The sequence below is a fragment of the Peromyscus eremicus genome, chromosome 15, assembly GCF_949786415.1.
Source record: "Peromyscus eremicus chromosome 15, PerEre_H2_v1, whole genome shotgun sequence".
Taxonomy (NCBI): domain Eukaryota; kingdom Metazoa; phylum Chordata; class Mammalia; order Rodentia; family Cricetidae; genus Peromyscus; species Peromyscus eremicus.
In genome coordinates, this window is record NC_081431.1 from 23,968,705 (window position 1) to 23,990,284 (window position 21,580).

The 21,580-nt window shown below is 58.5% G+C and overlaps 13 non-coding genes across 13 annotated transcripts; 5 read left to right on the forward strand and 8 right to left on the reverse strand.

The window, feature by feature from the left end:
• Positions 1-780: 780 nt before the first annotated feature.
• Trnag-ucc (transfer RNA glycine (anticodon UCC)) lies at positions 781-852 on the reverse strand. Its single transcript has one exon. It is a non-coding gene; the product is annotated as a tRNA-Gly (tRNA).
• Positions 853-1,410: 558 nt separating this feature from the next.
• Positions 1,411-1,482, reverse strand: Trnad-guc (transfer RNA aspartic acid (anticodon GUC)). The gene has a single exon. It is a non-coding gene; the product is annotated as a tRNA-Asp (tRNA).
• A 1,351-nt stretch (positions 1,483-2,833) lies between these two features.
• Trnag-gcc (transfer RNA glycine (anticodon GCC)) lies at positions 2,834-2,904 on the forward strand. Its single transcript has one exon. It is a non-coding gene; the product is annotated as a tRNA-Gly (tRNA).
• A 5,142-nt stretch (positions 2,905-8,046) lies between these two features.
• Positions 8,047-8,118, reverse strand: Trnae-cuc (transfer RNA glutamic acid (anticodon CUC)). Its single transcript has one exon. It is a non-coding gene; the product is annotated as a tRNA-Glu (tRNA).
• Positions 8,119-8,527: 409 nt separating this feature from the next.
• Positions 8,528-8,599, reverse strand: Trnag-ucc (transfer RNA glycine (anticodon UCC)). Its single transcript has one exon. It is a non-coding gene; the product is annotated as a tRNA-Gly (tRNA).
• Positions 8,600-9,182: 583 nt separating this feature from the next.
• On the reverse strand, positions 9,183-9,254 carry Trnad-guc (transfer RNA aspartic acid (anticodon GUC)). Its single transcript has one exon. It is a non-coding gene; the product is annotated as a tRNA-Asp (tRNA).
• Positions 9,255-9,769: 515 nt separating this feature from the next.
• Trnal-cag (transfer RNA leucine (anticodon CAG)) lies at positions 9,770-9,852 on the forward strand. The gene has a single exon. It is a non-coding gene; the product is annotated as a tRNA-Leu (tRNA).
• Positions 9,853-12,291: 2,439 nt separating this feature from the next.
• Trnag-gcc (transfer RNA glycine (anticodon GCC)) lies at positions 12,292-12,362 on the forward strand. The gene has a single exon. It is a non-coding gene; the product is annotated as a tRNA-Gly (tRNA).
• Positions 12,363-18,577: 6,215 nt separating this feature from the next.
• On the reverse strand, positions 18,578-18,649 carry Trnae-cuc (transfer RNA glutamic acid (anticodon CUC)). Its single transcript has one exon. It is a non-coding gene; the product is annotated as a tRNA-Glu (tRNA).
• Positions 18,650-18,922: 273 nt separating this feature from the next.
• Positions 18,923-18,994, reverse strand: Trnag-ucc (transfer RNA glycine (anticodon UCC)). The gene has a single exon. It is a non-coding gene; the product is annotated as a tRNA-Gly (tRNA).
• Positions 18,995-19,577: 583 nt separating this feature from the next.
• Trnad-guc (transfer RNA aspartic acid (anticodon GUC)) lies at positions 19,578-19,649 on the reverse strand. The gene has a single exon. It is a non-coding gene; the product is annotated as a tRNA-Asp (tRNA).
• A 515-nt stretch (positions 19,650-20,164) lies between these two features.
• Positions 20,165-20,246, forward strand: Trnal-cag (transfer RNA leucine (anticodon CAG)). Its single transcript has one exon. It is a non-coding gene; the product is annotated as a tRNA-Leu (tRNA).
• Positions 20,247-20,945: 699 nt separating this feature from the next.
• Trnag-gcc (transfer RNA glycine (anticodon GCC)) lies at positions 20,946-21,016 on the forward strand. The gene has a single exon. It is a non-coding gene; the product is annotated as a tRNA-Gly (tRNA).
• The last annotated feature ends 564 nt before the right edge of the window (positions 21,017-21,580 follow it).

A 21,580-nucleotide genomic window follows, 5' to 3' on the forward strand; every position in this document is an offset into this window, starting at 1 on the left:
GCTGAGCGGGACGGGAAGCAAAAGGGCTGAGCTGTCCAAGCGCAGAGTTGGCGTCTTGTGTGAGCGACGGTGGGCGGCAGTGGGAAGCTAGGCAAAGGGTGGGCTGTGCAGACAGGGAGCGGGCCATGTTGTGGTGGGTGGGGGCATGAGAGCAGCAGGGGCGAGCAGGGCCGCGATGCCCCTGAACAAAAGGGAGACATGTGGTTTGTTGGCGCCAAGGATCCCTCCTGAGGTGGCAAGAGGAGACAAAGGGCTTGGAGGATGCGAGGGTCCAGAGAGGAATAAGAAAGGCCTCTCTGACCGGGAATCGAACCCAAGCCGCGGCGGTGAGAGCGCCGAATCCTAACCATTAGACCACCAGGGAGCATAGACCACATCTGACTGTCCCGACACTCGCCTCCCGGAGCCAAGCTGACAGCCAGCCTCAAGGACAAAAAGCCCGCCGATCTGTCCGCCTGCCTGGCGCAAGAGCCGATGGCCTGGCATTACCGGCCTTACCAGATGCCGTTCGGGGTTCGCGGGCATCTGCGCCTACTCCTGCCCTGCCCTCTGCCCGCTGCCCTCTGGCGATTCGCCGCCAAGCCCGGCGCCTCCTCGCGGATTAGACGCCTGGCCCTGGCGGTTCTCCTCCCGCTAGACACACCCTCAAAACGTCTCGGCCCCCCTGCCTCCTTCCTTCGCTCAGTCGAGCGGTCGGTCGGTCGCGCAGTCTCGGGACAAGCTGAGAGACGCCAGACAGGGCCAGCCTCGGCACTGGACCTTGGCAAAACACGGGCCGGTTGCGTTGGCCGGGAATCGAACCCGGGTCAACTGCTTGGAAGGCAGCTATGCTCACCACTATACCACCAACGCCGCACCGCCGGGACGGCACCCACACGACGACGGGGACTGACACCCGACAGTGGACAGCGGCGACGGCGACGTCGTCTACCGGCTCCCGCCCTGAGCCCTCCCCACGGGGACCGCCCCGACGTCAAAGCCAACGCCACCGCCCAAGCCACGGTCAACCGGGGCTCCGCCGCTGCGCGCTGTTCCCCGCCGTCCCAGCCGCGCCTCCCGCACGCACACGCCGGGCCCTTGTGGGCGCTCTCGCCACCTGACTGCAGCAGCAACCCGGCGCGCCGCGAGGGCCACGGGGAAGAGCGAGCGTCGGGGACCGCTCGGGGCGGGTCACCACCAAGACTCGCCTGGCGCACCGGGGGCTCAGGACACGAGAGTCCATCGGGGCGGCTCTGACACCCGTTCCCTGGCGTCGGAGTGCTGGGCCAGGTGCCAGGTGCCAGGCGAGGTGCCCGAGGGTCCGCAGGCGGGTGGGCAGGCCGGGCCGTGGGCAGCCCGATCCCGGCGCTTGTAAGGGGACCAAGGGCCAGCGCAGCCGTGGGCGACGGTCTGGCTAAAAAGATGGCACGTCTCCTCGTCGGGGAATCGAACCCCGGTCTCCCACGTGACAGGCGGGGATACTCACCACTATACTAACGGGGAGGACAGCGAGCACGCCTTTTTAGCCAATCCAGGCCCTCTCCGTCGTTCCAGCCAGGCCCTAAGCTCTCCCTCCCGCCATGGCCGACCAACGCACCCAAACCCAAATTCCCATTAACGCCGCCACAACGACTCTTCCACCAGGACCCGGGACGGCGTCACAGCGGCCCCTGCACCAGGACCCGAACCCGCAACCCTGGGTGATCAGAGCGTCCCCCGCCCCCTGCCCCCGCCCGGGCTGTTGAGCGGGGCTCTCAGAGGTGACAGCTTTCTGCCGCCCTCGCCCACGCCATCAGGAGAGGCTGCACCCACACCTGCGCGGCCCTGCGGCGGCTGGGCTGCTGCCCCAGACGCACCCCCACCGCACCCCGGGACCTGCAGCGACTTTGGCGCCTAGGAGCGTCTCCACGTCCACGCGGGGACACCGGGCGAGGCCCGCAGCCTCAGCACCCGAACTGCCACGTGCCCGAGCGTCCCGTCGCTCCAGGTCCGCCCGGCGCACGCGTGGGCGCCTGCTGCCAGCCAGGCGAGAGGCCTCTCGGTCAGACCCGCCGTCAGGATGGCCGAGCGTTCTAAGGCGCCGCCTTCAGGTCGCAGTCTCCCCTGGAGGAGTGGGTTCGAATCCTACTCCTGACACGCTCATCTATTGGCCACCCCACCCCGAGAGATTGCAGCTCGGGCCTCCTTCCACAACCTCTCCAGCGCCTCCGCTCCCCTCAGACCCGCAACTTTCCCTGTGCCTAGAGGAGCGCCCTCCTCTCAGCTGCCACCAACTCCTGGAGGAGAGCGGATGGGGAGGGTGCTGCTCGCCTTGCTTGGTGTCCGGGAGGCTGGAGTCAGTGAGGCGGCCGCTCCTCAGCACCCCGGCAGCCCAGCCAGCCTGCCCGGTGCCATTCTTTTGCCAACACAGGACTTGGTCCACCTCCACCCGGCACCCGGAACTTTTCGCCCAGCCCTCGCGCCCGCCACCCCTTTTTCCCCATTCCATTCCCTCCAACTCCCGGGGGTGACGCCCACCGCACCCATCTTGGTGTCTGTTGTCGTCGGGGATTCTCGTGTGCGGAGGTGCCCTTTCCCTGCGAACGCCTGCCAGATGCATGGTGCACACACAGTCACGCGCTCGCCCGCCCGCCGGCCCGTGGGCCAGCAGGGGCAGGGTTTACGTGGGGCCTAGGCGTCCGACCGGGAGAAGCGCACTTGAGCCCCAGAGCCTCAGTCTGGACCGGAGACTCTCCTGTCCGTGGCCATGGCGCTCCCCTGGCCGGTCCATCCAGTCAGGGCCCAGGATCCAGCTGGTGCAGGGGCTGTCGGGGAGCAGAGGCTGTGGCAGCAGTCTGGGAGGGTGTTCTCCATGGCATGGGTGGTTCAGTGGTAGAATTCTCGCCTGCCACGCGGGAGGCCCGGGTTCGATTCCCGGCCCATGCAGAGTTCAGTCCCTTTTGGTTCTCAGCCACACGTCCAGTGTCCCGTCTTTCTGTCCTAGTCGTCCCAGTCCAAGCTGCAGGCGCCAAGCACACAACACAACTCCTGGACAACGCCAGTGCCAGCTACACTCCAGTGAGACAGCGATTACCTACCTACCTGTTCGCTTCTCCTCAACTCAGCCAGCCAGGTCCAACCACAAAGACACTGCATCTCTCACTCACTTCCTGGGCACTTCAAAGAACCTGCCATACCTAGCCTCTCCTGTGCACACTGGCGCCAGCAGCCAGCACCTCCATGGTTCTTATAACCCGCCCCCGACATCACCCACACCCCACACCTCCAGTCTCCCACCCCACAGTACCGGCCCCACACAGCCTGCCTCTCTCACCATGGAGACTTACTTGGCGGACCTCTCTTGATGTTGGGGGTGGGCGCTGAAACGCGTCCCTGGTCCTGGACCTCCTTGTGCCTCCTTTGCTGAGGAGGGACAGCCTCAGTAGGGACCACAGTGCCTTATTTCCCCTAGCGCATTGCCCACGGCAACTCGTCTAGACCATTGAGAGCATCCCAGCTCCCGTGACTTGGCAGCAGGTGTTTCCTCGCGCCTTCTTCCACCATGTGGAGGTGGAGAACCCCACCGCTCCTGAGTCTCACTCGGTCCAGAGCCCACCCACACCCTTATCCATCCACAGGGTCTTTGGGCCTACAGGACACTACTCCCTCCCTGCTGAGATCTCTCTGTCTCTCTGTTTCTCTATCTCTGTCTGTCTCTCTCTCTGTTACACATACATACACATACACACAGACAGACACGCACACACAGAGAGAGACAGAGAGACAAAGAGAAAGAGAGAGGTCCAGGTGCAGGCCAGAGAGGCACAAACACAGACAACTCAATCTTAGTTCCTTCTGTGCCAGCCCAGGGCACTTGCTGGCAGGTCTCCTCAGTGCTCCCTGGTTTTCTGAGACCTGGGTATTCCAGGCTACCTATTGGCTGTTGTGTGGGTGGGGCATCCTCATCACTCCGCCCAACTGACAGGCCAGTCTGACAGTTTGTCCTCTCCACAGACTCTGTGCTTCATAGCTTCTCCAGCCTCCCAACTGCTGGAAACTGTGTCCCTTCCTGCAGTCCGACTCCTCTTTGCTCCGGAAGGCGGTGGCTTCCACGAAGGAAAGCCTTCACCCATCTGTCACCGGACCCATCCACCACACACCTGACAGAGAAAGGCCCTGTCTAACCACAGGCACCTGGCTGGCCTCTGCCACCTGTTAAGTCCCTTACCTGCCTGCTCTCTGTCTTCAACATAGGCCAGTGGGAGTGGTCGGGAACCCCGCAGCTTTTTAGTAAAGAGAGTGCAGAAACAGAACCAAGTGGGGCTCCTCAGTTGACTTTGGTCTGCAATCAGAGGGGAAACTAGGTCGCATATCAAGGGCAGGAGAGACCGGATGTTGGTACTAGGACATGGGTTGTTACCCTGGCTATGGTGATGGCCACTCCTGCTGCTACTACTACTGCTTCTTCCTCCTCCTCCTCCTCCTCCTCCTCCTCCATTTCCTCCTGCTCCTCTTTCTCCTCCATCTCCTCCTCCATTTCCTCCTCTTCCTCCATTTTCTCCACCTCCTCCTCCTCCTTCCTCCTCTTTTCTTCTTCTCATTCTTTTTCCTCTTCTACTACTACTACTACTAATACTACGATTGTTTTTTCTTATTGTACTTCTTTTCCTCCTCCTCCTCTTCCTCTCCTCCACCTCCTCGTCCTGTTCCTCCTCTCCCTTAAACTCCTTCTTCTGCTGCTGCTGCTGTTGTTGTTGTTGCTGGTGATGCTCAGGGATGTTGGGATGAGAGGGAGTTGGAAATGAGCAGGAACAGAAGCAGCCCAATCTCTGCCCGCAGGCTCCTGGAACCATCTCCTGGGGCTCCTGCCCGTTTCTTTCTGAGTAGGGACCAGGATCATGTTTTTAGTTGAGGTTATTACTATTGTGATCAAGTGTGTGACTGAAAGCAACCTTGGGGTGAGAAGGTTTGATTTCTTCTTTCAACTCCTCAGCGCCACAGTGGTGGAAGTGGGGATGGGTGGTGGAGGTGGGGATGGCTGGGCTTATGAGGCTTAGGAGGTCAGAGTCGGACTTGGGGGAGGTGTGGTGAGGGGACAGACCTAGAGGCAGGAAGTGATGCAGAGGACCTGCATGAGGGCTGCCTGCTGGCTTGCTCAGCCTGCTCTCTTATCCCACACAGGACCATCTGCCCAGGAATGGCATCGTCCACTCACCCACCTCCTCTCTTCATGTGCCCTCCCACATCCATCGTGAATCCAACAATGACCTACAAACTCGGCTGAAGGCCCGTCTCAGGGAAGACTCTTCTTGATTTCCATTCTCTCTTCTCAGTGGAGTCCAGGTTTTTGTCAAGTTCACCAGAACCAACCAGCATTGTTGACCCTTTGTCAGCCTGGCACACAACCAGGTCTCATATTGAGCTATAACCTTTCCTTTCTTGTTCATTTCTCAGAGTTCATTTTAATCTCAACACCACAATGAAAACATCAAGAAATTTCATTGGTTTTTGCTTTCTCTTTTTGTTTGTTTGTTTGTTTGTTTGTTTTTGTTTTTTGTTTGCTTTTATAATATTTTACTCTTGGGAGCCCGCCACCCAGCATTGCAATAAATACACAGAGACTTATTCTTACTTTTAAATGCCCGGGCTTAGCTTGGCTCTTTTCTGGCCAATCTTTCTTAACTTCAGTTATCCCATCTAATTTTTCCCCCCTCTAGACTTTTACCTTTCTCTATCCTATATACCTTTCTTTTATTGATCGGCTGGCTGAGTGGCTGTGTGGCTGGCCCCTGGCATCCTCCTCTCCTTCTCCTTTTCTCCATACTCTCCTTACTTCTGCTCCTATTTATTCTCCCTGCCTGGCAGCCCTGCTCAGCCCTCTCCATCCCAGCTATTGGCCGTTCAGCCCTTTCTTAGACCAATAAGGTGTTTTAGGCAGTTAAAGTAACACAGCTTCACAGAGTCAGACAAATGCAACATCAAAGAGTGCCATCCTTCCTTCCATCATTAAGCAAATATTCCACATCATAACAAATGGAAGACATCCACAGCTAATATTCCACAACCAAGAACTTCATAGGTGCCACAGTCTTTTTCAAGTCAAAGATTCAACGTTCAGTGTCCTTAAAATACACAGAATTTGGTTGTTGTTATTGTTTGTTTTGATTTTTTTTCTTGTTTTGTTTTGTTTTAAGATAAAGGCTCTTGTGCACGGAGAGGAAAGAATCCAGGCACGATCATTATCCTGGGAAAGCAAAACTAAAGTCCAACATTGTCACAAGCCCAGTGTCTGAGTTCTCCTGGTCACTGGCTCTCTTGTGGGTCCAGAGGGGGTGGACAGTCACCCTCCCTCAGCTCTGCCATTCACAGCACCTGCAGCTGCTCTCCCAGGCCTAGATGGGCTCCACTCTGAGGCCGCTGTCTCCTTTGGTGGTTGTCCTGAGTTCACACATCTCCAAGACCCTGGCCTTCGCCTGTGATAGCCTCTGCTGGGCTCTCTTCAGGGACTCTCTGAGCATGTCATGTGGAAATGCCAAGCCTCCACTGTTCCCCACGATCCACCACTTCCGGTCGCAGTGGGGTTCACCCGAGGCTGCACCTTTGCTCATGTCCCCTCTCAGCCTCTCTCTGGGGACTGCAAACCCACCGCCCATCTCCAAGCCTCCTCTGCTCTCTGGGATCCATCCTTCCACACCTTCAATGCCATCCCCACATAGGCGAGTCCTACACGTTTTCAAATTGGCTGGCTGGCATTGGGTTCAGCCTCTGCATGCTGACCTTCAGGAAGGTCCCGCCCCCGGGGTGTGGGGGTGGGTAGGGAGATTTCACCTCTGCGCAGCTGCTGTCTTCTTAATCAGCGCTGGCTTCTCAGCTCCAGTAGAGCACCATCAAGGATTGTCTCTGCACAGCCAAGGTTTCACCCTGCTGGGTCCGGTCTCTTGGTCATAAACCACAGATGATTCTTCAGCCCCGGGCTCAGCAGGACCACACCTTCTTCATTCCAAACACCGAAAGGACCCCAACGGAGTTCTACCAGGGACTTCCCATGTGCCCGCTGAAACTTCAGGTGCAGGGCCTCCGTAGTCTTCACCGTGGGCACGGCTCTCTACATTCTCTTCCAAGCTGCCCCAGAGGAGGACAGCCAGCTTGGAGCAGTCAGGTCCTTGCCGGCCTTACCCACAGTTCAAAGGCCTTTCACAATCCTGGGGAAGGCCAGGTGATCGGGTCTGTCACAGCAAGACTCCACTACGAAAGGCAGTTTCTTCCTGAGTTAGGGTTTGTATTATGGCGATCAAACACCATGACCAAAAGCAACTTGGGCGGAGAAGCGTTTGTTTCACCTTAAGGCTCCTGAGTCCCTCCCAGAGGGAAGCCAGGGTAGGATCCCGGAGACAGGAACTGCTGTGGTACCTGTCTGTGGGAGAGTGCTCCCTACTGGCTTGCTCAGCCAGCTGTCCTACACAGCTCCCCTTTGGTAGTGGTCCCCGTGTTCCCGCATCTCCAAGACACACACACACACACACACACACACACACACACACACACACACACACAAATGAATAAAATGGCTCCATTTGTTTGAAGCGGACGTTGAGTTGTGAAGATCAGGGTAAAGCTCACAGGGAGCCTGTGAGGAGGCAGGTGAGTCAGGTGTGCAGGTGGGGGGCTTCTTCTGGACCTCAGAGCAGGCGGGGGAGTGAGGGGGAGACTCTGCGGGGTCCATGAGTGGCTCGGAAGCGTGTGCGCGAGGGCTACGTGGTGGGTGGGTGTGCCCGCGTGATGGTGGCGGTGTGTAAGCTGGGCAGGACGGGAAGCAGCAAGGCTGAGCTGTCCAGGCGCAGAGTTGGCGTCTTGTGTGAGAGACGGTGGGCGGCAGTGGGAAGCTAGGCAAAGGGTGGGCTGTGTAGACAGGGAGGGGGCCATGTTGTGGTGGGTGGGGGCGTGAGAGCAGCAGGGGCGAGCAGAGGCGCGATGCCCATGAACAAAAGGGAGGCGTGTGGTTTGTTGGCGCCAAGGATCCCGCATAAGGTGAGAAGAGGAGACAGAGGGCTTCCAGGAGGCCAGGTTCAAGAGAGGAAGAAGAAAGGCTTCCCTGACCGGGAATCGAACCCGGGCCGCGGCGGTGAGAGCGCCGAATCCTAACCACTAGACCACCAGGGAACGTGGCCCACATCCGACGGTCCCGACACTCGGCTCTGGGAGCCAGGCTGACAGCCACCTTGTGAGCCGGAATGCCCGCCCGGCGCCAGAGCCGATGTCCCGGCATTACGGGCCCTACGAGGATGAGGTTCGGGGCTCACGGGCACCTGCGCCTACTCCTGCCCTGCACGCTGCCCGCCCCCGGCTGCCCTCTGACGATTCACCCCCAAGCCCGGCTCATCCTCCCGGATTAGACGCCTGGCCCTGGCGGTTCTCCTCCCGCTGGACAAACCCTCAAAACGTCTCGGACCCGCTGCCTCCTTCCTTCGCTCAGACGAGCGTTCGGATCCCTCGCGCAGTCTCGGGACAAGCTGAGAGTCGCCAGACAAGGCCACCTTCTGCCCTGCATCTTGGCAAAAGACGGGCCGGTTGCGTTGGCCGGGAATCGAACCCGGGTCAACTGCTTGGAAGGCAGCTATGCTCACCACTATACCACCAACGCCGCACCGCCGGGACGGCACCCACACGACGCCGGGGACTGACACCCGACAGTGGACAGCGGCGACGGCGACGTCGTCTACCGGCTCCCGCCCTGAGCCCTCCCCACGGGGAACGCCCCGACGTCAAAGCCAACGCCACCGCCCGAGCCACCGCCAACCCGGGCTCCGCCGCTGCGCGCTGTTCCCCGCCGTCCCAGCCGCGCCTCCCGCACGCACACGCCGGGCCCTTGTGGGCGCTCTCGCCACCTGACTGCAGCAGCAACCCGGCGCGCCGCGAGGGCCACGGGGAAGAGCGAGCGTCCGGGACCGCTCGGGGCGGGTCACCACCAAGACTCGCCTGGCGCACCGGGGGCTCAGGACACGAGAGTCGCACCGGGGCGGCTCTGACAACCGTCTCCTGGTCGGGAGGGCGACCCGTTCCCTGGCGTCGGATTGCTGGGCCAGGTGCCAGGTGCCAGGCGAGGGACCCGAGGGTCCGCAGGCGGGTGGGCTGGCCGGGCCGTGGGCAGCCCGATCCCGGCGCTTGGAAGGGGACCAAGGGCCAGCGCAGCCGTGGGCGACGGTCTGGCTAAAAAGATGGCACGTCTCCTCGTCGGGGAATCGAACCCCGGTCTCCCGCGTGACAGGCGGGGATACTCACCACTATACTAACGGGGAGGACCGCGACGACGACCTCATCGCCAGGGCGGGCCCTCTCTGTCGCTCCAGCCAGGCCCTAAGCTCTCCCTCCCACCATGGCCGACCCTCGCACCCAACCCCAGAGTCCCCGGGACGCCGCCACAACGCCCCTCGCACCAGGACCCGAACCCGCAACCCTGGGTGATCACCGCGTCCCCCGCCCCCTGCCCCCGCCGGGCTGTTGAGCGGGGCTCTCAGAGGTGACAGCTTTCTGCCGCCCTCGCCCACGCCATCAGGAGAGGCTGCACCCACACCTGCGCGGCCCTGCGGCGGCTGGGCTGCTGCCCCAGACGCACCCCCACCGCACCCCGGGACCTGCAGCGACTTTGGCGCCTAGGAGCGTCTCCACGTCCACGCGGTGGACACCGGGCGAGGCCCGCAGCCTCAGCACCCGGACCGCCACGTGCCCGAGCGTCCCGTCGCTCCAGGTCCGCCAGGCGCGCGCATGGGCGTCTGCTGCCAGCCAGGCGAGCGACCTCGGGGTCAGACCCGCCGTCAGGATGGCCGAGCGTTCTAAGGCGCTGCGTTCAGGTCGCAGTCTCCCCTGGAGGCGAGGGTTCGAATCCCATTCCTGACATGCTCATCTTTTGGCAGCCCCAGTCCAAAAGATGGACTCACGCCTCCTTCCATAACCTCTCCAGCGCCTTCGCTCCCCTCGGACCCCCAATTTTCGTGGCCACACCTGTGCCTAGAGCAGCGCCCTCCTCTCAGCTGCCACCAACTGGTGGAGAGCGGATGGGGCGCGTGCAGGAGTAAGTAAGGCGGCCGCTCCTGAGCACCCCAGCGAGCCTGCCGGGTGCCTTTCTTTTGCCAACACAGGACTTGGTCCACCCTGACCCGACACCTGGAACTGTTCCACCAGCCCTCGCGCCCGCCGCTGTAGCTAGAGTTTTCCCGCCTGGCCCACAGTCAGGACAAATCTCTCCCACCTGCCAGTCCCACAGCCTCAGACCCGACCAAGTAAACACAGAGACTTATATTGGTTACAAACTGTATGGCCATGGCAGGCTTCTTGCTTACTGTTCTTACAGCTTAAATTAATCCATTTCCATTAATCTATACCTTGCCACATGGCTCGTGGCTTACCGGCATCTTCACAAGCTGTTTCTCATCATGGTGGCTGGCAGTGTCTCTCTGACTCAGCCTTCCACATCCCAGCTTTATTCTCCTCCTTGTCCCGCCTACACTTCCTGCCTAGCCAATGGCCAATCAGTGTTTTATTTATCGACTAATTAGCAACACATTTGCCATACAGAACTTCCCACAGCACTTCCCCCCCCCCCTTTTTTTTTTTTTCAAAAAGGAAGGTTTTAACCTTAACAAAGTAAAATTACATATAATTTGGGAATTTGGGCATAGCTTCTCTTACTACTTCCTGCTGGAGGGGGGCGCTGTATCTTATGGGGACACAAAGAAAATTTGAGGATCATGGAGTAGTCCGTGAGGCTGTATCATCTGAGCCAGTTGCCTTGAAACCATTCTGGATGTTGGATCATCTGGGCCATGGTGTCATCTGAGACCTTTCAGGGGGTCTTGGCTGGTCAAATCTGATGTATCTTAATCTGGAACAAATCCATAGCCTCTGGCTTTCTGTGGGAACAAAAGCAGAGTCTCCTTTCCAAAGCAACACATCCTTACATCTAAATTTTGAAGTTAAGGTATCTTTAAAGTATACATATTGGTTTAACTCAGCTTCCTTTGCAATCAAATATCTCTCTGCAGTTAAGAATCCCAAAGACAACACAATCCAGATTCTCTGTGTAATATTCATCTTTATGTGGCTTATTTTTTATATTAATTTTACTGTCTCTTTAAAGACTTTATTTTTTTAAAACTATGTATTTGTTTCTATAACTGTATATATCACCTTTTTTGTCTCTTTCAAGCCTACGTATATTTTACACCCATTTAAACTATTACATCTGAATCTGTCTTATTGTGAATCTCTTGCTTTAAACTGCAGCAGCTGTGGCTGCTGGCTCTGCCCACCTCAGCTTCCCAACAGGGCGTTCACCAGCTCTGGGAGCTATCGTGGGTCTATGCTTTTATCCAAGCAGCGTGTAGCCCAGAAACCTCTTTTTTTTGTTTTGTACTAGCAAAGTCTAAATCCACCATGCAGCTTAATGTGCCACTTGCAGAGGCCTCATTCCTGCCAAACTGCAGATCGAGTGCGCACCTTAGGAACCCACAAGTACCTCAAACCGGCAGCTGCCACTCATTTGAGAGAGACAATTAGGATCTGTTTTTAGCTCCGTTTTAGAATCTTTTTTCTCAGTTTTTAGGTGGAAACTCTTGCCACCACGTTGGGCACCATTTGTAGCTAAGTTTTCCTGCCTGGCCCACAGTCAGGATAAATCTCTCTCACCTGCCAGTCCCACAGCCACTCAGACCCGACCAAGTAAACACAGAGACTTATACTGGTTACAAACTGTATGGCCGTGGCAGGCTTCTTGCTAACTGTTCTTACAGCTTAAATTAATCCATTTCCATTAATCTATACCTTGCCACATGGCTCGTGGCTTACCGGCATCTTCACAAGCTGTTTCTCATCGTGGCGGCTGGCAGTGTCTCTCTGACTCAACTTTCCACTTCCCAGCTTTATTCTCCTCCTTGTCCCGCCTACATGCCGCCCCGTTTTGCTCATTCCATTCCCTCCAACTCTCACGGGAATCGCCCACCGCACCCACCTTGGTGGTCTGTTGTCGTCGGGGATTCTCGTGTGCGGAGGTGGTCATTTCCCTGCGAACGCCTGCCAGACCCTTGATGCTCACACAACCGCGCGCCCGCCAGCCCGCCGGCCCGTGGGCCAGCAGGGGCAGGGTTGACATGGGACCTAGGCTTCTGTCCAGGAGAGGCGCGCTGAGCCCCAGAGCCTCAGTCTGGACCGGGGACTCTCCTGGCCCTGGCCGTGGCGCTGCCCTGGCCGGTCCATCCAGCCAGGGCCCAGGATTCGGCTGGTGCAGGGGCTGTCGGGGAGCAGAGGCTGTGACAGCAGTCGGGGAGAGTGTTGTCCATGGCATGGGTGGTTCAGTGGTAGAATTCTCGCCCGCCACGCGGGAGGCCCGGGTTCGATTCCTGGCCCATGCAGAGTCCAGTCCCTTTTGGTCCTCAGCCACATGTCCAGTGTCCCGTCCGTAAGTCCGTCCTTGTCCCAGTCCAAGCTGCCCACGCTGTGCACACAACACAACTCCTGGACAACGCCAGTGCCAGCTGCACTCCAGTGAGCCAGCGCCTACCCACCTACCAGGTCGCGTCTCCTCAACTCAGCCAGCCAGGCCCAACTGCAAAGACACTGCAGCCCTCACTCATTTTCTGGGCACTTCAAAGCACCTGCCATACCTAGCCTCTCCTGTGCACACTGGCGCCAGCAGCCAGCACCTCCATGGTTCTTATAACCCGCCCCCGACATCACCCACACCCCACACCTCCAACCTCCCACCCCACAGTACCGGCCCCACACAGCCTGCCTCTCTCACAATGGAGACTTATTTGGCGGACCTCTCTTGATGGCGGTGGGGGGTGGGGGGGTGGGGGGGTGGGTGGCTGAAATGCGTCCCTGATCCTGGACCTCCTTTTGCCTCCTTTGCTGTGGAGGGACAGCTCAGGTAGGGTCGAGGGTGCCTTATTTCCCCTAGCGCATTGCCCATGGCAACTCGTCTAGACCCTTGAGAGCATCCCAGCTCCCGTGACTCGGCAGGAGGTGTTTCCTTGCGACATCTTCCACCATGTGGGTCTCACTCAGCCCAGAGCCCGCACACACTGTTGACCATCCACCCATCCACAGGGTCTTTAGCCCTACAGGACACTACTCCTCCCTGCCCTGCTGAGATCTCTCTCTCTCTCTCTCTGTTTCTCTATCTCTGTTTCTGTCAGTCTCTGTCTTTCTCTCTCTGTTACACACACACACACACACACACACACACACACACACACACACACACAGAGTAAGATAGGTCCAGGCACAGTCCAGAGAGGCACAAACACAGACAACTCAGTCTTAGTTCCTTCTGTGCCATTGTAAAGCCCTTGCTGGCTGTCTAGGCACTGCTCCCTGGTTTTCTGAAACCTGGGCTAGTCCAGGTGACCTATTGGTAGACTTGTGTGCCAGGCATCCTCACCACCCCACCTGATTGACAGGCCAGGCTGACAGTCTGTCCTGTCAAGCAAGCTCAGTGTATGCACAGACTCTGTGCTTCACACCTTCTCCAGCCTCCCAACCGCTGGACCGTGTGTCCCTTCCTGCAGTCCGACTCCTCTTTGCTCCGGAAGGGGGTGGCTTCCATGAAGGAAGGCCTTCACCCATCTGTCACCGGACCCATCCACAGCACACTGCCTGGCCAGAGAAAGGCCCTGTCTAATCACAGGCAACTGGCTGGCCTCTGCCACCTGTTAAGTCCCTGACCTGCCTGCTCTCTGTCTTCAACAAAGGCGAGTGGGAGTGGTCGGGACCCCTGCAGCTTTTTAGTAAAGAGAGTGCAGAAACAGAACCAAGTGGGGCTCCTCAGTTGACTTTGGTCTGCAATCAGAGGGGAAACTAGGTCACATATCAAGGGCAGGAGAGACCGGATGTTGGTACTAGGACATGGGGTTGTTACCCTGGCAATGGTGATGGACACTCCTGCTATTTCTGCTGCTGCTCCTGCTCCTGCTACTACTGCTCCTTCTCCTCCTCCTCCTCCTCCTCCTCCTCCTCCTCCTTCTCCTCCCCCTCCTCCTAGATTTCCTCCATCTCCTCCTCCTCCATTTCCTCCTCCTCCTCCTCCTCCTCCTCCTCCTCCTCCATTTCCTCCTGCTCCTCCATTTTCTTCACCTCCTACTCCTCCTCCTTCCTCCTCTTTTCTTCTTCTCCTTCTTTTTCCTCTTCTACTACTACTAATACTACGATTGTTTTTTCTTATTGTACTTCTTTTCCTCCTCCTCCTCTTCCTCTCCTCCACCTCCTCGACCTGTTCCTCCTCTCCCTTAAACTCCTTCTTCTGCTCCTTCTTCTTCTTCTGCTGCTGTTGCTGTTGTTGTTGCTGGTGATGCTCAGGGATGTTGGAATGAGAGGGAGTTGGAAATGAGCAGGAACAGAAGCAGCCCAATCTCTGCCCGCAGGCTCCTGGAACCATCTCCTGGGGCTCCTGCCCGTTTCTTTCTGAGTAGGGACCAGGATCATGTTTTTAGTTGAGGTTGTTACTATTGTGATCAAATGTGTGACTGAAAGCAACCTTGGGGTGAGAAGGTTTGATTTCTTCTTTCAACTCCTCAGCGCCACAGTGGTGGAAGTGTGGATGGGTGGTGGAGGTGGGGATGGCTGGGCTTATGAGGCTTAGGAGGTCAGAGTCGAACTTGGGGGTGGTGTGGTGAGGGGAGAGACCTAGAGGCAGGAAGTGATGCAGAGGACCTGCATGAGGGCTGCCTGCTGGCTTGCTCAGCCTGCTCTCTATTCCCACACAGGCCCATCTGCCCAGGAATGGCACCGTCCACTGACCCACCTCCTCTCTTCATGTGCCCTCCCACATCCATCGTGAATCCAACAATGACCTACAAACTCCGCTGTAGGCCCGTCTCAGGGAAGACTCTTCCTGATTAACATTCTCTCTTCTCAGTGGAGTCCAGGTTTTTGTCAAGTTCACCAGAACCAACCAGCATTGTTGACCCTTTGTCAACCTGGCACACAACCAGGTCTCATATTGAGCTATAACCTTTCCTTTCTTGTTCATTTCTCAGAGTTCATTTTAATCTCAACACCACAATGTAAAACATCAAGAATTGTCGTTGGTTATGTTTTTTTGTTTGTTTGTTTTTTGTTTGTTTCTTTGTTTGCTTTCATAATATTTTACTCTTGGGAGCCCGCCACCCAGCACTGCAATAAATTCACAGAGACTTATTCTTACTTATAAATGCCCGGGCTTAGCTTGGCTCTTTTCTGGCCATCTTTTCTTAACTTCAGTTATCCCATCTAATTTTTCCCCCTCTGGACTTTTACCTTTCTTTATCCTATATACCTTTCTTTTATTGAGCTGCTGGCTGAATGGTTTTGTGGCTGGCCCCTTGGCGTCCTCCTCTCCTTCTCCTTTTCTCCATACTCTCCTTACTTCTGCTCCTATTGATTCTCCCTGCCTGACAACCCTGTTCAGCCCTCTCCATCCCAGCTATTGGCCATTCCGCCCTTTCTTAGACAAATAAGGTGTTTTAGGCCGTTAAAAAAACACAGCTTCACAGAGTTAGACAAATGCAACATCAAAGAGTGCCATCCTTCTTTGCATCATTAAGTAAATATTCCACATCATAATCGAATGGAACACATCCACAGCTAATATTTCACAACCAAGAACTTCATAGGTGCCACAGTCTTTTTTTCAAGTCAAAGATTCAATGTTCAGTGTCCTAAAAACACACAGAGTTTGGTTGTTGTTATTGTTTGTTTTGATTTTTTTCTTGTTTTGTTTTGTTTGGTTTTGTTTTAAGATAAAGGCTCTTGTGTACGGGGAGGAAAGAATCCGGGCATGATCATTGTCCTAGGAAAGCAAAACCGAAGTCCAACATTGTCACCAGCCCAGTGTCTGACCTCTCCTGTTCACTGGCTCTCTTGTGGGTCCAGAGGGGGTGGACAGTCACCCTCCCTCCGCTCTGCCACTCACAGCACCTGCAGCTGCTCTCCCAGGCCTAGATGGGCTCCACTCTGAGGCCGTTGTCTCCTTTGGTGGTTGTCCCGGGGTGCCCCGCATCTCCAAGACCCTCTCCTTCGCTGGTGACAGCCACTGCTGGGCTCTCTTCGGGGACTCTCTGAGCATGTCATGTGGAAATGCCAAGCCTCGGCTGTTCCCCACGATCCACCCCTTCCGGTCGCAGTGGGGTTCACCTGAGGCTGCACCTTTGCTCATGTCCCCTCTCAGCCTCTCTCTGGGGACTGCAGACCCACCGCCCATCTCCACACCTCTGCTGCTCTCTGGGATCCATCCTTCCACACCTTCAATGCCATCCCCACATAGGCGAGTCCTACACGTTTTCAAAATGGCTGGCTGGCATGGGGTTCAGTCTCTGCATGCTGATCTTCAGGAGGCCACCAACCCCGGGGGTGGGGGTGGGTAGGGAAGTTTCACCTCAGCGAGGCTGCTGTCTTCTTAATCAGTGCTGGCTTCTCAGCTCCAGTGGAGCAGCATCAAGGATTGTCCCTGCACAGCCAAGGTTTCACCTTGCTGGGTCCAGTCTCTTGTTCATAAACCACAGAAGATTCTTCAGCCCCGGGCTCAGCAGGACCCTCACACCTTCTTCATTCCAAACACCGAAAGGACCCCAACGGAGTTCTTTCAGGAACTTCCCATGTGCCCGCTGAAACTTCAGGTGCCTGCTTAGTCGACACCATCAGCATGGCTCTCTACATTCTCTTCCAAGCTGCCCCAGAGGAGGACAGCCAGCTTGGAGCAGTCAGGTCCTTGCCGGCCTTACCCACAGTTCAAAGGCCTTTCACAATCCTGGGGAAGGCCAGGTGATCGGGTCTGTCACAGCAAGACTCTACTCCGGGAGGCAGTTTCCTCCTGAGTTAGGGTTTGTATTATGGCGATCAAACACCTTGACCAAAAGCAACTTGGGCGGAGAAGTGTTTGTTTCACCTTAAGGCTCCTGAGTCCCTCCCAGAGGGAAGCCAGGGTAGGATTCCGGAGACAGGAACTGCTGTGGTAGCTGTCTGTGGGAGAATGCTCCCTACTGGCTTGCTCAGCCAGCTGTCCTACACAGCTCAGGATTGCCTGCCCAGGAATGGGATGGCCCTTGGCCACAACTCGCCACACCCTCATGCCGGCCGGCCCCCTACCCCGCACCCCAACACAGTCACTACTTACTCCCTGTGGGCTGTCCCACATCCATCACTCATCGCAGTCACATGCTATAGAGATGTTTTCTCACGGTACAGTCTCTCTTCCCAGAGGTGTGACATTGCCCAAGTCCAGCTAGCACAGAAGCAGACATACCTGCATCACTGCAGTTGGCATCAACGGCCCTCATTTGGATGCCTGCCAGCAAAAAAATGACCGGTGTCTGTTACCCCCATCCCCACCCACGGGCTTTACTCCAAGTCACACAGCTGGCCAGGGGGCGGCCGGACAGCCCCTTCCCAGATGCCGCTTCAAACTGGTGTCCCGGCCCCCGGGACTGGGAGGGCTTCCGGGACGAGGGCTGGAGTCCGGTGGGGAAAAGGCTCTGTCTGGGCTCCCCCAGGATCTACTAGCATCTCCCACTGTGCCTGCAATCCGGGCGGAGCTCAATCCAGCCGTCAGCACTCAAGGATCTGACTCTGGGCCTCGGACTTGCTGGCACGGTCAGGACCGAGGGGACCCACCCGGCGGTGAACCCAACAGGTGGACCGAGGTTCCGCTCCAGTTTTCGAACTCACACCTGCGCCTGCACCTCTTCCCCACACCCATGCGCCCCGGTCCCCAAGGAGCGGGAGAATCAGGGGTATGCAAACGCCAGAGTTGGCCTCAGCTCTCCTTAGACGCTCTAGGGATTTCAAAGAAATCGGGGCTGGGGACGCGCACTGTCGGCCCTGGCGGCGGCGGTGGCGCTGAGTAAGGTAACCACACCAGATGCTTTTCGACTTGACCCGGCCGTCTGCCCCGAACTAACACCTCCCCATGGCAACCCACGACACATCGCAAATCCAGTCACTCCCCATCCCATCCCAACACCACCCTGGAGTTTTTCAAAATATACAGATAATTAGAACATACGTACATACGTAGACACACACACACACACACACACACACACACACACACACACACACAGATTGAAATGACTCCATTTCTTTGAAGCGGACTTTGAGTTGTGAAGATCAGGGTAAAGTTCACAGACAGCCTGTGAGGAGGCAGGTGAGTCAGGTGTGCAGGTGGGGGGCTTCTTCTGGACCTCAGAGCAGGCGGGGGAGGGAGGTGGAGACTCTGTGGGGTCCATGAGTGGCTCGGAAGTGTGTGCACGAGGGCTGCGTGGTGGGTGGGTGTGCCCGCGTGATGGTGGCGGTGTGTAAGCTGGGCAGGACGGGAAGCAGCAAGGCTGAGCTGTCCAGGCGCAGAGTTGGCGTCTTGTGTGAGAGACGGTGGGCGGCAGTGGGAAGCTAGGCAAAGGGTGGGCTGTGCAGACAGGGAGCGGGCCATGTTGTGGTGGGTGGGGGCGTGAGAGCAGCAGGGGCGAGCAGAGGCGCGATGTCCCTGAACAAAAGGGAGGCTTGTGGTTTGTTGGCGCCAAGGATCCCGCATAAGGTGAGAAGAGGAGACAGAGGGCTTCCAGGAGGCCAGGTTCAAGAGAAGAAGAAAAAAGGCTTCCCTGACCGGGAATCGAACCCGGGCCGCGGCGGTGAGAGCGCCGAATCCTAACCACTAGACCACCAGGGAGCGTGATTTACATTCGACGGTCCCCACACTCGGCTCTGGGAGCCAGGCTGACAGCCACCCTGTAAGCCGGAATGCCTGCCCGCTGCCCGCTGCCCACCCCCGGCTGCCCTCTAGCGATTCGCCCCCAAGCCCGGCGCCTCCTCCCGGATTAGACGCCTGGCCCTGGCGGTTCTCCTGCCGCTACACACACCCTCAAAACGTCTCGGCGGACAATCTGAGAGTCTCCAGACAGGGCCAGCCTCGGCCCTGGACCTCGGCAAAAAACGGGCCGGCTGCGTTGGCCGGGAATCGAACCCGGGTCAACTGCTTGGAAGGCAGCTATGCTCACCACTATACCACCAACGCCGCACACCCGGGACGGCACCCACACGACGCCGGGGACTGACACCCGACAGTGGACAGCGGCGACGGCGACGTCGTCTACCGGCTCCCGCCCTGAGCCCTCCCCACGGGGACCGCCCCGACGTCAAAGCCAACGCCACCGCCCGAGCCACCGCCAACCCGGGCTCCGCCGCTGCGCGCTGTTCCCCGCCGTCCCAGCCGCGCCTCCCGCACGCACACGCCGGGCCCTTGGGGGCGCTCTCGCCACCTGACTGCAGCAGCAACCCGGCGCGCCGCGAGGGCCACGGGGAAGAGCGAGCGTCCGGGACCGCTCGGGGCGGGTCACCACCAAGACTCGCCTGGCGCACCGGGGACTCAGGACACGAGAGTCGCACCGGGGCGGCTCTGACACCGGTCGCCTGGTCGGGAGGGCGACCGGTTCCCTGGCGTCGGAGTGCTGGGCCAGGTGCCAGGTGCCAGGCGAGGGACCCTAGGGTCCGCAGGCGGGTGGGCAGGCCGGATCTTGGGCAAACCTATCCCGGCTCTTGGAAGGGGACCAAGGGCCAGAGCAGCCGTGGGCGTAGGTCTGGCTAAAAAGATGGCACGTCTCCTCGTCGGGGAATCGAACCCCGGTCTCCCGCGTGACAGGCGGGGATACTCACCACTATACTAACGGGGAGGACTGCGACGACGACCTCATCGCCACGCCGGGCCCTCTCCGTCGCACCAGCCAGGCCCTAAGCTCTTCCTCCCAACATAGCCGACCCCCGCACCCAACCCCAGAGTCCCCGGGACGCCGCCACAACGCCCCTCGCACCAGGACCCGAACCCGCAACCCCGGGTGATCACTGCGTCCCCCGCCCCCTGCCCCCGCCCGGGCTGTTGAGCGGGGCTCTCAGAGGTGACAGCTTTCTGCCGCCCTCGCCCACGCCATCAGGAGAGGCTGCACCCACACCTGCGCGGCCCTGCGGCGGCTGGGCTGCTGCCCCAGACGCACCCCCACCGCACCCCGGGACCTAGAGCGACTTTGGCGCCTAGGAGCGTCTCCACGTCCACGCGGGGATACCGGGCGAGGCCCGCAGCCTCAACACCCGATCTGCCACGTGTCCGGACGCCCCGTCTCTCCAGGTCCGCCCGGCGCGCGCGTGGGCGCCTGCTGCCAGCCAGGCAAGCGGCCTCGCGGTCAGACCCGCCGTCAGGATGGCCGAGCGGTCAAGGCGCTGCGTTCAGGTCGCAGCCTCCCCTGGAGGCGTGGGTTCGAATCCCAATCCTGACATGCTCAGCTTTTGGCCACCCCACCCCGAGAAATCGCAGCTCGCGCCTCCTTCCACAACCTCTCCAGCGCCGGCGCTCCGGTCGGACCCGCAACCTTCAGGGCCACACCTGTGACTAGAGGAGCGCCCTCCTCTCAGCTGCCACCAACTCCTGTAGGAGAGCGGATGCGGCATGTGCAGGATTAATGGAGGCAGCCGCTCCTGAGCACCCCGGCAGCCCAGCCAGCCAGTCAGCCTGCCCCGTGCCATTCTTTTGCCAACACAGGACTTGGTCCATCCCCACCCGACACTCGTCACTGTTCGCCCAGCCCTCGCGCCCGCCAGCCCTTTCTGTCTCATTCCATTTCCTCCAACTGCCGCGGGAGACGCCCACCGCACCCATCTGGGTGGTCTGTGGTCGTCGGGGATTCTCGTGTGCGGAGGTGCCCTTTCCCTGCGAATGCCTGCCAGACCCTTGGTGCTCGCAAAGCCGCTCGCCCTCTGGTCCATGGACAGCAGGGGCAAGGTTGACGTGCGCCCTGGGCGTCCGTCCGGGAGAGGCGCGCTGAGCCCCAGAGCCTCAGTCTGGACCGGGGACTCTCCTGGCCGTGGCCGTGGCGCTCCCCTGGCCGGTCCATCCAGCCAGGGCCCAGGATCCAGCTGGTGCATTGACTGTCGGGGAGCAGAGGCTGTGGGAGCAGTCGGGGAGAGTGTTGTCCATGGCATGGGTGGTTCAGTGGTAGAATTCTCGCCTGCCACGCGGGAGGCCCGGGTTCGATTCCCGGCCCATGCAGGGACCAGTTATTTTTGGTCCTCAGCCACACGTCCAGTGTCCAGTCTTTCAGTCCATCCTTGTCCCAGTCCAAGCTGCCCGCGCTGTGCACACAACACAACTCCTGGACAGCGCAAGTGCCAGCTGCACTCCAGTGAGCCAGCGCCTACCCACCTACCTGTTTGCTTCTCCTCAACTCAGCCAGCCAGGCCCAACTGCAAAGACACTGCATCCCTCACTCACTTCCTGGGCACTTCAAAGCACCTGCCATACCTAGCCTCACATCTGCACACTGGCGCCAGCAGCCAGCGCCTCCATGGTTCTTATAACCCACCCCGGACATCACTCCCACCCCACACTTCCAGCCTCCCACCCCACAGTACTGGCCCCACACAGCCTGCCACTCTCACAATAGAGACTTACTTGGTGTTCCCCTCTTCATCGGGGGCCTGAAATGCGTCCTTGATCCTGGACCTTGTGCCTCCTTTGCTGAGGAGGGACAGCCCCGGTAGGGACGAGGGTGCCTTATTTCCCCTAGCACATTGCCCACAGCAACTCATTTGGACCCTAGAGAGCATCCCAGTT